The 14,454-nt window shown below is 45.6% G+C and overlaps 1 long non-coding RNA gene across 2 annotated transcripts in view; it reads left to right on the plus strand.

Moving 5' to 3' along the window:
- The window catches only part of LOC121010566 (uncharacterized), a 31,542-nt gene that overhangs the window by 910 nt on the left and 16,178 nt on the right, over positions 1–14,454 (plus strand). The window contains exons 3-4 of one of the 2 annotated variants that reach the window (XR_005781232.1): positions 6,366–6,505; positions 13,821–13,966. This is a non-coding gene — a long non-coding RNA (uncharacterized LOC121010566). Of the gene's footprint in view, positions 1–6,365; positions 6,506–13,820; positions 13,967–14,454 lie in introns of those variants that run through there. The other variant, XR_005781231.1, reaches the window with a different exon arrangement.

A 14,454-nucleotide genomic window follows, 5' to 3' on the forward strand; every position in this document is an offset into this window, starting at 1 on the left:
GCTTCAGATTCTGTCTCCCTCTCTCTCTGCTCCTCCCCTACTCATGCTCTGTCACTCTCTCTCAAAAATAAATAAAAATTTTAAAAAATACAAAGAGAAAAATTATTAAAAAGAAATGAGTTATGACATACCCCACCGGCTCTGTTCATGAATTGTGCCTCCTGCTATCCAGTAAAAGCTCAGTTGGGCAGTCCCTCAGCTGAGGAGCATTCTTCTTGTCCCGTTGTCTCTAGCTTGCTACCTAGAAAGCAGTACTTCATGGATATTTTGCTGGCATTCACTTACTGCACATCCTGGTCTAGCGAAACTTAGAATTGTATGTCTTTACACATATGCACGAGCTTAATACCTAGATAAACACAGGGCTAGTCTGTCACATATGCTCAGAATCAAAAGATGAAACTAGTCCTTCAAGAAAACAGTGGTGAACTGGACTGAAACTCAGTTTAAATAGCTACCTAACATTAGACAGTGCAATCCTATTCTATAAATACCCACATATGCATATTTATAATGCTTAGGAAAAAAACGGAAATAGATTTGCTAAAATACTAACAGTGATTCTATGTGGTTATAATCATGATTGGAATATTAATTTGTATTTTACTTTTCTTTGATCTGGATCTTCTCAATTCCCTATAATGTCTTAAAAAGAAATAAAACTGTTGTTTTTGTGATTAGGTGACACAAGTGAAGAACAACCAGAGGAGGCCAAATTCTAAGATGGCCCCAGGACCCTTGCCCCTCAAGGTGCATGTTTTGTACATTCTCTTCCTCTGAGTGTGACTGTCATGGACTGTCACTCCCTTATCATTGTGTTATGTTTGTGGCAAAAGACATTTTGGTGATATAATTAAGGTCCTATCAGTGGATTTTGAGCTGATCAGAAGGGAGATTATTGTGGGTGGACATGAGCTCATCAGGTGGGCCCTTACAAGATGGCTTCTTTTTGAAAGAACAGTCTGCTGCCATGGTGGGAGTGGAGGGGGCCATGTGGCAAGGACCAGAGGGTGGCTTCTGGGAGCTGAGAGCAGTCCCTGCCTGACAGCTCGCAAGAGAACAGGGACCTCAGTAACTCAGCTGTGAAGAAATGAATTCTACTCCCCGCCAGTGAGGGGTAGAGAGGGCTCTGCACCTCCAAGGAAATAGCAACCCCCTTCTACACCCTGATTTCAGCCTGTTGAGGTCCTGAGCAGAGTTCCTAGCTAACCAGTGCCTGGACTTAGCCCCTGGGCATGGAGAGATAATGCATTTATGTTGTCTTAAGTCACAGAGTTTGTGATGCTTCATGACACCGTAATGAAACCTACACTGTCCTTTCAACAGCTGCCAAACGCTTCTACCATTCAGTAGATTTTATTTGAAATCAGGAAACAGTGAGGCTGAACGTACATTTTCAAGAGAAGAAAGAGAGGCGCCTGGGTGGCTCAGTCGGTTGAGCAGGTTGTGATCTTGAGGTTCATGAGTTTGAGCCCAGCGTCAGGCTCTCTGCTGTCAGCATGGAGTCTGCTTTGGATCTTCTCCCTCTCTCTCTCTGACTCTCCTCTGCTTGTGCTCTCTCAGAAATAAACATTTTTTTAAAAAGAAGAAGGAGGAAGAGATTCTTCAAATAGAAATCAGCGTTGCAGTAGCTTTAATGAGAGGTTACTGGGAGAGGCACAGGAGGGGACCTGGGGCAGTGCTGGAAATTGTCGGCATCTTGGTAAGGGTGCTTGATCTAGACGCTGGTATATACATATATTAAAACGTATTGAGCAGAACTCTTTTATTTTTTTTATTTTTATTTTTTAATTTTTTTTTTCAACGTTTATTTATTTTTGGGACAGAGAGAGACAGAGCATGAACGGGGGAGGGGCAGAGAGAGAGGGAGACACAGAATCGGAAACAGGCTCCAGGCTCTGAGCCATCAGCCCAGAGCCTGACGCAGGGCTCGAACTCACAGACCGCGAGATCGTGACCTGGCTGAAGTCGGACGCTTAACCGACTGCGCCACCCAGGCGCCCCGAGCAGGACTCTTTAAAAAAAAAATTTTTTTAAGTTTATTTATTCATTTTTAAGTAATCTCTACACCCAACATTGGGCTCAAACCCGTGAGCCTGAGCTCAAGACTCACACACTCCTCTGAGCCAGCCAGGCGCCCCTGGTACTGTATACTTAAGATTTGTGTGTGTGTAACTTGTATCGCAACAAAAAAATAATGAAAACCCAGTGAGCTTAACATTCAGTCATTACCATAACTCTGTAGGGTAAAATCTGTGCTTATTGGGCCTGGTAGGCCCTCAAAGAATAGTTTTGTGTGTGTGGTAAGATATACAGAACATGAAGTTTACCATTGTAATAATTTTAAGTGTACAATTCAGTGACATTAAGTACGTTCACACTGTTATGGAGAGCACCACTGTCCATCTCCAGGACTTTTTCATCATTCCAAACTGAAAAGAAATATGTTTTTTATTGAGATACCTGGCTCTATTTTCTTTCTGCCATGCATGACCAGCCACGAAACGGTGTAGGGTAGTTATCAAGGCACCCGCTAATAGTATGCTGAATTTATGTATGAGGTTGACATACGCTCTCATAGGCTTCCAAGTTTTAGTGAAGTAAATATTCTTTGAGGACGGCTGTTTATTTTACCCAATTTTATTTTATTTTTTTAATTTTTTAATGCTTCTTAATTTTGGGAGGGAGAGCATGCACGCATGAGCAGGAAAGGGGCAGAAAGGGAGAGAGAGAATCCCAAGCAGGCTCTGCACTGACAGTGGGACCCATCCCATGAATCATGAGATCATGACCTGAGCCAAAGTCAGACATTTAACCAACTGAGCCACCCCATTGCCCCTATTTTACCTAATTTTATAAACCAGGATTTTTATTAATCCCTTTCTAGTCCCACCCCCCCACCCCCCATCGTTTCCTTGCCCAAACCACTTTCTCTGTTGTAATAGTTACTTGTGGTTCTCAAAACTGAGACCTTTGACCCTTGTCCCTGTGTCTCACCTGAAATGCTGTCCCATCCTATGCCTGCCAGACTTCGTGAACTTATTCAGAAAATTGTTTTGGGCACAGAATGTGTGCTAGGTGCTGGGGATAGACTGGTGGATGTGACTTAATGGACTTAGTCCTGTCATCCTGGCCCTTGTCTTCTGATACCAGCTCTTTGGGAAACTCTCTTCTGTCTTCCTTCTGTATTCTTCTCACCCTCCACCATTGGCTGAGGCTCTTTTTAGAATTTATACACACACCCCCCTTCAGAAAAATCCCTCCGTGGATCACATTTATTTATATCCCTGTCTCCTCTGTTTAACTGAAAGTTCCTTGAAAATTGGGCTCTTCCTTGTTCGCCTGTGTGTCCTGCGTCCCTAACACATTGCCTCGCCTGGTTGACTCTCGTTGAATACTCTCTAAATGACTGAGTTGGTGTGGGGTAGGGATGTTAAGGTTATAATTGCATTATAGACACTTACCCAAAGATCACGGCACCTTCACATCTGTAAGCTACTACAAAGTTTAGTTAATAGTTAGATGGGTAGACAAAACGAGGAGGGCACATTTAAACTCTCCTTGCGATGGATTTATATTATTAATTAAACAGAGGTACGTAGGAACCTGTGCACATGTACTTCCTCTAGAAATCGGCTCCCTTTCTTATTAATTAAGCTGGAGATTGCACGGTATAAATCTCCCAATGGTTATTCCACTCATGTCATACATACTAATGAGGGCGAGTGTGATGGTGGTGGTGGTGGTGGAAATCACTTATTAAGCTGTGGGAAAAATAACATCAGGGCTCAGACCCCCTGCTGACTTTGCACACAGTTTTTCAAAGCTTTAAATTGGCATGCTAATTAAGTGGCTGAGCGCACTAAATAAAGAACACGTCATAGCAAGGGTTAGAAGCGACTCCTTGTGTTTCTTCACTTAGCATCTCGTAGGTAAGGGTAGACAGTATAGACCCCTTCTCCACCTCTCTTTCCGTCAGACCAGACATCGTCTGCCGTTTTCCAGGTTTCCATCACAATCGTAGTTCAGAGGAGTGTTCAGAGTTCCCAGCAGCCCCAGGGAGACTAATTTTGATACAAAATGTCAGTTATGCTTGTCGCTTTCATACTGTGTGTATTTAACATTTAAAAACGTGGGTGATAATCTTCTTAGCTAAGAATGTCTGAAAACACCTACTCTTGACTCTTGAACAGGAGGGTTAGGGGCGCTGATCCCCACATAGTCAAAAATCCAGGTATAACCTTTGACTCCCCCAAACACTTAACTACCGCTGTTGACTAGAAGCCTTGCCGATAACATCGTCGATTAACACAGATATGTATGTTATATGGATTATATACTATATTCCTACAGTAAAGAAAGCTAAAGAAAACAAAATGTTATTTCAGAAAATCAGAATGAAGTGAAAATACATGTACTGTACTCTCCCGTATTTATTGAAGAAAATCCGCTTGTGAGGGGACGCGTGCAGTTCAAACCCATGTTACTCAAGGGTCAATAGTATTCTGGAAAACAGATACTCAGATTTGATGATTGTGCCTACAACATTTACTCACTTCCAGAAAGAGAAGAAAGGTTAAGTCCCCAAGTCATTGTTTTATCTGGAGGAAATGATACGAGCTCTTCCTGGAAATGAAATATGTGTTATTTTCTACAAGCCCACATGCTTCGTCAGCTGTATTTGTATCCGGACTAAGGTTAAGGATGGCAGAACTGAAATACGGCAATGTTAATTTCACAGTCTATCCACCTGCTATTTTTTTTTTTTCTTTTCTGAATGTCAGTACGCATCTTTCTTTAAATCACAGGGAAAGCATTTATGTGAGTATGAATATGCAAAGATGACTTTTTTTTCTAAGTTTATTTATTTTGAGAGAGAGAGAGAGCAGGCTCGTGCAAGCAGAGGAGGGGCAGAGAGAGAGGGAGACAGAGAGAATCCCAAGCAGGCTCTGTACCGTCAGCATGGAGCTCAACACAGGGCTGGAACTCACAAACTGTGAGATCATGACCTGAGCCGAAGTTGGACGCTTAAGCGACTGAGCTTTAGGGGACTCGGGTGCCCCTAAAGCTGACTTTTAAATTGTTTCATAAGGACGTTGAGATGAAACAATTCTTCCCACAGGAAAACAGGTGACTTGGTATTGCCATTTTATTCCCTACCTTTTGCTTTTCCGAATGTTACGGGCATAAAAATGTAGAAACAACTCATGCTAAGCAACTGCCGGTGGATTGGTGAATTGATTGAATGTGTTTGTTTAGATTGGGGCTGGACCAAAACCTAGAACCTAGAGGTCCAGGCATGGGCAGCGTCTTGGCCAGTGTCACACAGCCGGCTCGCGACACGGCCAAGAGCGGACCCTCAGTGCGCACTGCCAACTGGATTATCATGCCACTGGAGATAAGAGACATAACTGCAAAAAGGAATTTCCCCCTCTCTTTTGTTTCCTTATTTTTTTTCACCCAAGTTTTCTTCCATCTGTATCTTGATATGGTATATATTAGCAGTAATAAAAGATCTCACTTTTGTTTTCATTTCTAATTTTTCTTGATGCATCCAATTCCCGCCCCTTCCCCCTCCCCCGGCTAACGCTTTCCACCCCAGCTCCTCAATATTCTGTTCCTCAGGGAGCTGGATCTGTTTTTCATGTTTTCTTGGCTGAATCAAGACAGCAGGAAGAATTGAAATGCTGACTTTGTCTTTTTCCTTATATTACCACAAAAGTAGAGGGAGATGGGGTGGTGGGGAGGGAAGTCTTAACCGTAAGAGGGCGCCTGGGCGGCTCAGTCGGTTAAGTGTCCAACTTCAGCTCAGGTCATGATCCTGTGGTTTGTGAGTTTGAGCCCCAAATCAGGCTCTGCAGTGGTGGTGCGGAGCCTGCTTGGGGTTCTCTCTGTGCCTCCTCTCTCTCTCTCTCTCTCTCTCTCTCTCTCTCTCTCTCTCTGCCGCTTCCCCACTTGTGTTCTCTCTCTCTCTGTCTCTCTCTGCCGCTTCCCCACTTGTGTTCTCTCTCTCTCTCTCTGTCAAAACAAATAAATAAACTTAACCTAAGAAACTGCTCCTTTAAAAAATTTTTTTTAATGTTTATTATTTTGAGAGAGAGAGAGAGAGTGCGTGCACTAGTGGGGGAGGGGCAGGGAGAGAGGGAGACACAGAATCTGAAGCAGCCCGAGCGGGCAGCACAGAGCTTGACAGCGGGCTCGAACCCATGGACCGCAAGATCATAACCTGAGCCAAAGTCAAACACTGAACCGACTGAGCCGCCCGGGCACCTTCTATAAGAGGGTCTTTCCGGCACACCAGTCACCTTGTGTTGGGGATCCTGTTTTCTAATGACTGTATTGAATTGGATTCCATTTTCACCCAGTGACACCATTCTCGAAGCTGGCACCTCTGCTAGAGAAGAGAGAGGGGACGCGCCACATGGCGAGGGGATGTGACATATCCGCCACGTTCTTGGAAGGAGCGGAATGTACCACACAAGGGCCGACTCCAGATCTGATCTGGGTAAGTCATGACCCCTTTGGGCCTTGTGGCCTCATCTACAAAATGGGGACAAAAACTCCTCCTTCTCCAGTGAGGCCGTGGCGGTTAACCAAAGCGCTTGGCACAAAGCCTGGCCTGTAGTCTGTTAGCGTTTTTGCCGAGGGGCGCCAACAGGCAAGGCACAGTTTCTTGGGAATATTCGCAGGTTCTCTCTGAACTTCTTAGTCATGAAACGGAGCTCTGTTTCACTAAGTTTTCTTTCTTGTGGCTTGAGGGAGGGGAACGTGTTCATGCCTCCGGGAGGGGTGAAGGAGGAAGATGGTAGGACCCATATAAGACATCGGGGGCTCAGCCGAGTGGCTGGAGTCCCAGCCATGCTTTAATCCTCGGGAAGAAGTGCGGTGCCAGGCTGGAAACTGAGGCAAGAGCCAGAGACCCGAGTGGAGCAGGGCTTCTTCCAGTAAATTCCACTGCCCGCTGGCTGGAGGTTCTGAGCTGACTTGTGCTAAGGATTGCTTCCCAGTGGCATCACCGACTCCTTCCAAACTGGCTTTGGTTCCAAGTTCTGATGGGGGCGGGGGGTGCCCTCTTGTCATCTCTGTCTGTGTAGCAACATAGGCCCCCACCCTTCACACGCATCCACTGCTTTCTTGGGTGTTCCTGGTGGCCCCTCTGCTTTTACCCGACATTCTAGGCTCCTACCCCTGGGTGCACGGAAGGTTTTCATGCTTTCTAGAACGCTATCTCCTTTCATCCCTACGCTGTCAACGCTGGCATTTGCAAAGCCACCTCTGTATATGCAGTGGAACAATGTCAGCACTGCCCATTCCTGTTGAGACAGGAAACCCCACCTTGATACAGAGATTCAAGAAGTGGGTGCAGGTCTACACGGATCCTCAACGACCTTGAATCTCTGGTCACCGCGAGATTTCATGGGATACGTCTGGAGGGCATTTTCACGTCACCTCAGGCCCAGAGTTCCACCCCCAAACTTGGCCCTCCCGTCCTGGTCAACTCCCACGCCGTGAGAGCCGCACGATCCTTCGGAGAAGTAGACGATGCCTCTTATGCGGGCAGCCTCTTTCTGCGTGGACCCGACCCACGGAGCTTCATTGAACCTGCGCCCCTTCTTGTGCTCCTCCCAGTGTGACAAGGGGGAGAATGAGGCTCTCCGTAATACGGCGTGAAAGCGCCGAGAGGAGGTGGAATCTAGGGTAAAAATTCATTTTTCTTGTTGCCATATTTCTTCTGCTTGTTAGACTTTCTTTGCACCCTCAAGCCCTTGTCAGCGACCCATTTGTGAATGGAGACGTTTCCGCTTTGAAGTCATAATTTATCCTTGCAAGAGCTGCTAAAAGAAGCACTTTTAAACTCAGATCTGAGCGTAGGCTGGGAATTATAAGTCACCTCCGAGCACTTGGGTAAATTGCAAAGAGTAGAGTCTTTTTACCTCAGGGAGCCAATTTTAACTTACTGCTTTTTCTTCTCTGAAGATACTTCGCTCAAACATTTTCTCCCCCTTGCTTTCGTTGCGAGTCTTGACTCAGGCTGTACAAATTAGCCATTTGCGATTTATTTATGGCGTTTAGTTTCCTATAAGTTAACTGGTGACTACCTTAGCATTAACCATCTAGCTAAACAAGAGTTTTAAAAATTAGCCTATGGAAAGCCTAGGGAAACACTGAATTTTTCCAGTCTCCTCCAAGAAAATTACAGTTACCACCAGCCATCTCTCTAACATGGCGTCAGAGAGAGGATATAGCAGAGGCGGGCAAACCATGGACACTAGCATCCATATGCCTGGATTCGACTCATGCCTTTAACCACTAAGCTGGCTCTGTGACCTAGAACAAGTTACTAAACCTCTCTGTGCCTTGGGTTCCTCATCTGGGAATGGAAACAATGCCCGTATGCAAATAGCGGATGCATTAAACTGTAACTCAAGGCAGAGTGGTGCTTGAGGCCTAGAAAGAAAAACGGAAATATGCTTTCTTCTCATTACGTTGTCTTCTGAATGTGTAGTATTTGAATTCTTAGAGGAGCAAGACATACAGATAGGCCAGGAAAACATATATTTGTAAAAACAGGTCTCTTTTGCTTTTATATTACATTAACTATAAAATCGGCTAGGAGAAGCAGATCAGATTTTAATACAAAAGTGCCCCATAGATGGAGTCACTGAAAATGTGTGTGTGTGTGTGTGTGTGTGTGTGTACATGTGTGAAGTGCAATCAGCTGCCTTATCTGTGTGGATCTTCTGGGTCTTATGACAGTGCTGTTTTGAGCCTCCTGTTTTAAAGTTGGAAAGAAATGTCTTCAATGTGTGAGATTGCACAGTACAACCCGTCTGAATGAACAGGGCTATAGTAAGTGGCCAGCCAACGTCTCTGGTGGCTCCCTTCACCCCTTGCCTACCTTTCCACACACTCTCAGGAGGGAAGGACAAGTAACACATTTTATGTGAGCTTTACAAGAACAGAAAAATAATAAAAACATGTATCTATCTCCATATGTTACTGCTTTTCCTACGTACTGAGTTTTCAGGGTAACTATCCTGTTAAATTTGCCCGTTGCTGACGAAGCTATTCAGGAGTAAACAATACCCTCTGTCATTTGACAGGCAGCCAAATTTTCCTCAGAAGATTCTTTTGGAACCCCCTAAAATGTCCCTTTGTTGGAATCCACAGAAAGTCACAAGAGAACAGCTGAGCTGTGTAACTGAGTTTAATTTATTATGTGCGCACGCGCGCGCGCGCGCGCGCACACACACACACACACACACACATCCTTGTCCCTCATTCCTTCACGTTTTCCTGGGGTTGGTTAGCAAAAAAATTTGAGGCTGACTCTCCTGATTTGGGGCCATGACTGCTCTACCTTTCCAGGAGTTCAAATGCATTACGGTCATTCTTTCATCTCCAGTGTGACCTTAGCAGAGCTGTCCTGTCATACCCATTTTATTGCCAGAAAGTCCAAGGAGAATTCCAGGGATTTGGCCACATCAGGGGTAAAACCTATTAATTACCTGGCAGTTGCGATTCAGCCACAGACTCAAGCAGTTCTCCAGTTGTTGGGGGCCTCTGGGGGGAGAGGTGGATATAGGGAGAGGTTTGCACAGTCTCAGCCTGGAGGCTCAGAGTTCTGTGTCCAACACTGTTTCCTTCCTTCTGATTCTGCACGAAGATAAGGTCCTCTCGTATCTTGCTTTCCGTGCCCACACAGATCCTTCCCTTCTAATATGTATCGTGTTGCAATCTTATATTGGTCTTTATGATCACCTGAATAATCTGTCTCCTCTGGGAGGGCAGGAGCTCCATAAGGAGAATGTTTTCCTAATCACTGTATTCTCAGCACCTAACCCAGTGCCTGGCATACAGTTGGTGCTTAATAATGACTGGTTGAGGGCTGTCCTCTCTGTGCATGTTTCTTATGCAACTTCTCAGTGTCCTCTACGATACCACTGACTCAGTGAGTGCTGACAGTGGCCAGATGGGATAGGGGAGGTGGACATCATCACATAGTCCTCCGGGCAGGCAAGTATTTTCCGTCAACCGACAGTTTAATGAGAATTTAATAGATTTGCACTGTTTACTTACTTTGCACTCAGTGCTAAAAATTAAGGGAAATGGTAAAAAGTACAATAGTGGGGCGCCTGGGTGGCTCAGTCGGTTAAGCCTCTGACTTTAGCTCAGGTCAGGATCTCACAGTTTGTGAGTTCAAGCTCCGCATCAGGCTCTGTGCTGATAGCTCGGAGCCTGGAGCCTGCTTCAGATTCTGTGTCTCCCTCTCTTTCTGGCCCTCTCTCTCTCTCTCTCTCTCTCTCAGAAGTAAAGAAACATTAAAAAAAATTTTTTTTTTAAATTACAATAGTGTCAGGGTACCTTGGTAGCTCAGTCGCGTAAGCCTTCGACTCTTGATCTGCGCTCAGGTCATGATCTCACCGTTTGTGGGTTTGACTCCTGCATCGGGCTCCTCATTGACAGCGCGGAGCCTTCTTGGGGTCCTCTCTCTCTCTCTCTCTCTGTGCCCCTCCCCTGTGCGCACTCTCTCTCTCTCTCAAAATTACTAAATAAGTAACACAATAGTGTCCTTGCCTAGGGAACTTCCAAATATAGCTGGCAAGATGGGTCCTACATGGCATACTAAATGCTAACCAAAACACCCAAACCTGAGACTGCTTCTCAGGGTAATAAAATTTCAAATAACGGAGAAGATGGTGTTCTGAGGTGGACAGAAAAGGTTCATACGGAGTTAGAACTTAGAAAAGATGTGTAGGATTGAGATGTATCAAGGGGCAGAGGTGAGGCTTTGTATATGGCGGGGTGGGGGGAAGAGGCAGCATGGGCAAGGGCATGGAGTCTGGCCTGGGCACGTGACCACATGAGCACGGCCGATGTGCGAAGAGAGGCCACTAACCTGGCCAGCCTGGCATGGACTTGAGAATGAGAGAGGGCATCAAGGCCAAACCATGGAGAGCCCAGACCTGTGGTTTGTTATCTTAATACCACCCTTTGACCAGCCCTATGGGGGAAGGGGGGTGACAGTAATTTGGACCGTAATGGAGGTTGAAGGGAGATACGGGAACTCCTACTAGTACCTCCAGCCCACACTTTCCTCTTGGTTTTGATTCCACCACAGTCAGCACTCAGTTCTTGGGCTTAAAAATTTCCCATTGTTGAACGAGCCTTATCTCTCTCTAAGGCAGTGACTTTCAAACTTGGGTGTGCATCGAATCCCTTTGGGGTCTTATTTTAAGTGCTGATGTCTGGGACCCGTTTCCTACCCCACACCCAAGTTCTGATTCGGTAGGATTCAATCAGGTCTTGGGGATCTGCATTTTTCAAGGGCCCATCGTGCTCCATGGACCATGCTTGGCGAATATAGCCCTAAGGAGTAAGTAGTCATAGGAGCAGTAAAAATGTCAGGAGTTGGGCAGCCAGCAAAACACATTTTAAACACATATATTTTTTTAAGTTTTATTTATTTTGAGAGAGAGAGAGAGAGACTGAGACTGCACACCCCAAGCAGACTCCACACTGTCAACACAGAGCCTGATGTGGGGCTTGAACTCATGACCTGTGAGATCACAACCTGAGCCAAAACCAAGAACTGGATGCTTAACCGACTGAGCCACCCAGGCACCCCAAAGGCATTTGTAATGGAAGCAAGCTGCACAGTGAGTTACTAAGACACTGTTCTTTGATGAAATTCCAGCACCGTCCAAGCCATTCTTATCTTTCTCATCATTTGGGAGGTTACCTTAACTTGATGAATAGTGTGATATGTGCCGTGGGCATGGAAATGATCCGATTTCCAGAAGCCCGGGTAGAGAGAATATTAAAGCTCACCTTAATCCAAGGACATGCTGAGAGCAGCCACTTGAATTTATGTTTTGCTATCAGCTGGACCCAGAGTAGCTCATTTTACACCACAATTAGTAGCAAATTACAGTCAGACTGACTTTCAAAAGAGTTGGTTGCATTCTGCTAGGAAACAATTTAAAGGATCAGATTGGTACCGCCACTAAATCAAACAGGCTCATCTGGCTCCTGAGACCCGGACCTCCCAGCCTTCATACCACTGGGCTCCCCACAAGGTCACACCATTTGAGTGTGACACCTGGAATCAGCTGATAGGACGTGGTACAGATTGGAATGTGGGGTCCGGTTTTGTATGAGTGAGCCTACTCAGGGCCTGAATTTGAAGAAATTGTAAAAAAAAAATATTATTCTTCGAGCTAGCAGGGTAAAACCTCCATAATACCTACTGTATCAGAAATCCTTATTTTCTCTGTTTGCCACTTTCTTGCAGTTTTATAATGAGAGAAAGCAGAGCTGAGAAGTCGCCTAGTGAAGAAAACACATTCTAGACTTAATCCCACTTTCCTTTTTTTTTCTTTTGAACCTGCCAGCAAAAAGTGTTTGGCCTCATTGTTTGTGATACTGGCTGGAGAGAGTCAGGTGTTCATTAGGGAATGCACAGAGCTTTCGATCTTAAGGTTAAATGAGTACAACGTAGCTGCCCTGACTCTACCATGCCACATCACAAAGCACCTATAATGCCTAGAGTTAGGGAAACAAAATCCCCCACCATTTGTGAATCTCCAACAAAAGGCACCAAAGGCGACCTTCAACTCACTTACGGGCAGGCAACCTTCCATGTCCCATAGACAATACAAGACAGGGAAAGAATGTTGTTGAATTGAAACTGATTTTGAATCCAAAGCCAACACCCTTTTCAAAAATGTAAAACATTTTGCTGTTTAGAATATCTACTAGGCACTGAATGGGTAGGTTGCTGGCAGTTCCCCAGGACCACCCAGTTTTTGACTCCCACCCAGCTCAACTTCCAGCTTCCGATCTCCAGCTCAACTTAAAGGAGAGACACTTACCCTAAAAGACATCTTGCTTGTTTTCTTCTTTCATGTTCTCTAATCATTCACCACTTAGAACAGATGGGTTGGCCATGCTGAGGGTAGCTACAGACATATTCTGAGTTTTCATGTCCTATATTAATACACCGAGGAAGAAAGTGACAGAAACCCTGGGCCTGAGCTCCTAAACATTTTGGAAGTGGATGGAGGGAGATCTGTGTCCACCTTCCTAAGCTGGGCCTCTCGGCACCCGAGAGTGGGGTGGGTGCCCATTCTGAATGATGCCTGGTTTTTTTTTTCACTCCCTTCTGCACATCATAATGAAATCTCTGACCTGACAGTTGTCTCGTTTCACCTGTATCAGATAATGAAATAAAGGGTAAATTCTCAAGGTAAAAAGGAAATGAAATGACCCATTTCCAAGATGGAAGGGGAGGCTAGAGTCCTCCTATCATTTCATAAGTGTGCATCACCTCCAGAATCTGTGTGTCAAAAGTGAAACTCCCTGGCATATTTGCAATCTACACTTGGATGTGTTTTCAAGGTCCCAGTAATTTGGACTCTTCAAAGAATCTGGGTTGAGGTGCAAGGCCGGAGAAGGGTGTCTGTAGGTCAGGGATCTGCTTGAACCTCTCCTCCATGCTTCCCTTCCATCTGTCCACCTCTTGTCCTCTTGCTCAACAGAAAGTGCGACAGGAGCCAAGGAGGAAGCAGCATTTCCAATCTCAATGCAACATTTTTAGGTGTGCCGTTGAACGTGTTACCTACACACGTTTGTTGAGTTGGCACCATTCAGGTTGAATTCTGGGATTGGGGTCTTAAAGGGAACCGGAAAGAACCCTTGTGATCCCCTCTAGGGCAGCCTTCTTAGTCTTCTGGGGATTCTATAGACTGTGATCCAACCTGCCATCCAGCTCTGAGGTCTGCCATTCCTTTGCTGCTTATTTCTTTTCTCTCCCTCAGTCATGGATCACCTCAGTTTTCCATGGGGTCATCAAAAATCATGGCGCCCAGCCTACTGACTTTACAGCGGACGATGCCATGGCCTGTGAAACTTGAGTGACTTCTGTACATATCTGTGTGTGCTCCTCTCCTGACTTTTCCATCCCTTACGTGTATGTGTGTGTGAGAGAGAAAGGGCTGATATTTATTGGGATTCTGTTGTGTGCCAGGCTAGAAGTTTTTTATACATTATCTTCTTGAGCCTCTTATCTGCTTGTGACCTAGGTGTTACTATGACATGTACTGGAGGAGAAAATAAAGGCTCAAAGAGGTTAAGTAATTTGCTCAAGATTGCGCATCCGTGGGGAGCTGGGATAAGGCTGCCCATCTGACTTGGCCCAGGACCGTTCCATTATACCCTGTCTCTAGGGCCCTGCGTGGGGCACTGCCCATACCTTTAGACATAGGAAGCTGCTTCTCGTGGGGGATGAGAGGATGGCTGGGCAGAACCCGGCTCATGATCTCAAAGGATGTGCATCTTACCTCTGCAGCTTGAGGCACAGGACGGGGCTCACGGTGTGTGTGTGTGTGTGTGTGTGTGTGGCCTGAGGACAGCAGCCTGGTGAGAGGGGATATTCTGCTGCTCTCACATCAC

This window comes from Herpailurus yagouaroundi, unplaced genomic scaffold (assembly GCF_014898765.1).
Source record: "Herpailurus yagouaroundi ecotype Mexico unplaced genomic scaffold, PumYag 192, whole genome shotgun sequence".
Lineage (NCBI taxonomy): Eukaryota > Metazoa > Chordata > Mammalia > Carnivora > Felidae > Herpailurus > Herpailurus yagouaroundi.